The 2,119-nt window shown below is 54.0% G+C and overlaps 1 pseudogene; it reads right to left on the bottom strand.

Moving 5' to 3' along the window:
- Positions 1–338: 338 nt before the first annotated feature.
- LOC109762720 (3-ketoacyl-CoA synthase 12-like) lies at positions 339–1,726 on the bottom strand (annotated as a pseudogene).
- Positions 1,727–2,119: the final 393 nt, after the last annotated feature.

Raw genomic sequence — 2,119 nt, 5'->3', positions numbered from 1 at the left:
GGGCCGAGAAGTTTATGGTATGGAAAATTACGTAGCCTTTGGTAGCCCCCTTAGTAGGTGTAGGATTATCGATATTCTTTCGAGAGAGAAGCTCTCCACTGTTCATGCTTTTATTTATCAGATAATCCTACACCTACGAAAGAGGTTACGAAGGCCTACTTAAACTTCCTATCTAAACCTATCGGGCCCCCTGATTTTAACGGGGGTGGCCCCTTTCCCTCTAGTGATCCAGTTAAAACCTTCCACATTACTCATTACGTAGATCACGTAACAATTTTTACGTAGCTCTAGCATTACTCTCTTATTTATCGGATTGTGCTATGCGGCGTCCACGAGTGTTAGAACAGCACGGAGTCGTCATCAGTGTCATTAATCCAGCGTACTTGTCCATGGACGTGTTGGCTGTGCTCTCTAGCGGGTACTCATCGATGCAGTCGGCCCACGCACCCTTGTCCTTCATATCACGATTCACATCCCACATGCAGCTGTTGCACTTGAAGCCCGATCCGAAGGTCACCATGAGCACCCTGTCCCCTCTCCTGAGCCTCCCCTTGGCCTCCATGTACGCAAGCACGTACCACACGCTGTTGGCCGACGTGTTTCCCCAGCGGTGCAGCGTCATCCTCGACGGCTCCACGTCTGCCTCCTTGAGCCCGAAGTTCTTCTTCACGGCGTCGATGACCGCAACCCCGCCGGAGTGGAGGCAGAAATGGTCGACCCCGGTCTTTAAGTTGACATCGATCTTCACTCGCTGGCGTCGCTGCATTTTCTGCCACGTAAAGCTGGCGGCAAGCCGGAGGAGCTCCCTAGCAGGGAGGATGTAAGGGACGAGGCGTTTCAGGTTGGCGGCGAAACCTCGGACGGCAGCCTTTGGGAGGGTCTTGTACTCTTGTTGATGCTGAACCCGACAACGTTATCTGCGTCCTCACGCTGAAAGATTGCGAGAGTATGCATCGTCTTTAGCGGCCACGGTGGCGCGCACGAGGCGGCCTAATTTCATCTTCGCGCGTTCGCGGAGTGCGGGGTCGCTTGTGAGCAGCGCCGCTGCCCCGCCGCAACGGAAAAGGCATAGTCCCAGCATCATGGACCTGTCTGTGCCCCCGTAGTATCCAGGCGAGAGCACCTCCGTCGACACCACGAGCGCCAGAACTGGGCGCGGTGAGCGTGCCCGCATGACATTCTGGACGATATCCAACGAGACCAGCGTCGCGCTGCAGCCCATGCCAGAGACGTTGTACGCCACGACGTCGTCGCGCATGCCGCAGTGGTGCGCGATCCGCGAGGCGAGGCATGGTTGCGGGTTGAACATGTTGACGTTGACCACAAGCACGTCCACGTCGCGGGGACCGAATCCGGTCTTGGAGAAGAGGCTGGCGACGGCGTCGATGGAGAAAGCATCCATCTCGTCGAGAGCGTCCTGGTGGGTGAGGCACTTCTCGCGGCCGGCCGAGACGCCAGAGGGGAGGTAGGTCTGCTCACCCAGGCCGGCGCGAGACGTTAGGCGGAAGAGGTAGCGTAACTCGGGCATGCCGAGATGCTTGTTGCGTTCGGCCATTGCGACCGTCATATCTGTCGTCACCTTCCGGTCGTTTGCCGGTTTATAGCAAACGTAATCGAGGAGGTAGCACTGTGAACGCCGGCGACGGGAGGCGGCCGTCCAGGCCAGGTAGGTCGAAGCCATGGTTGCCAGCAGCATGGGAACTGCAAACAAACGGATCAGCTCCATCCAGACCAATGTTTCTGGATGATGCACCTTAATTTGGATCCGGAGAACCGATGAAGGGGTGTACATATACTGTAGCTTGTGAAGTTGTGATCGACCAAGTACATACGTTCCGAGGGAAGTTGGAGGTTAGTGGAGTAATTGATAAGAGTTGCCCATGCTATTCTACAACTTCTTGTGAAAGTTGATAATTTTTCTTCGATTGCCTACTTAGAAAGATATTTGCTTATTATCTGAGGTAAATTAATTCTCAACAGTATGCCATAAAACATAGGACCCTGATACGTGCTACACATGTGGCACAGACACACGGCAACTCCGAACATTTTTTATGACAAGTTTAGTGACATGAGGATGGCAACTTTAGTTCGCAAGCATGGTAACTTCCATTTAGAT

This window comes from Aegilops tauschii, chromosome 7, assembly GCF_002575655.3.
Source record: "Aegilops tauschii subsp. strangulata cultivar AL8/78 chromosome 7, Aet v6.0, whole genome shotgun sequence".
Lineage (NCBI taxonomy): Eukaryota > Viridiplantae > Streptophyta > Magnoliopsida > Poales > Poaceae > Aegilops > Aegilops tauschii.
Note: the sequence above shows the minus strand (reverse complement) of the source record. Positions and strands in the feature narration are given on the sequence as shown.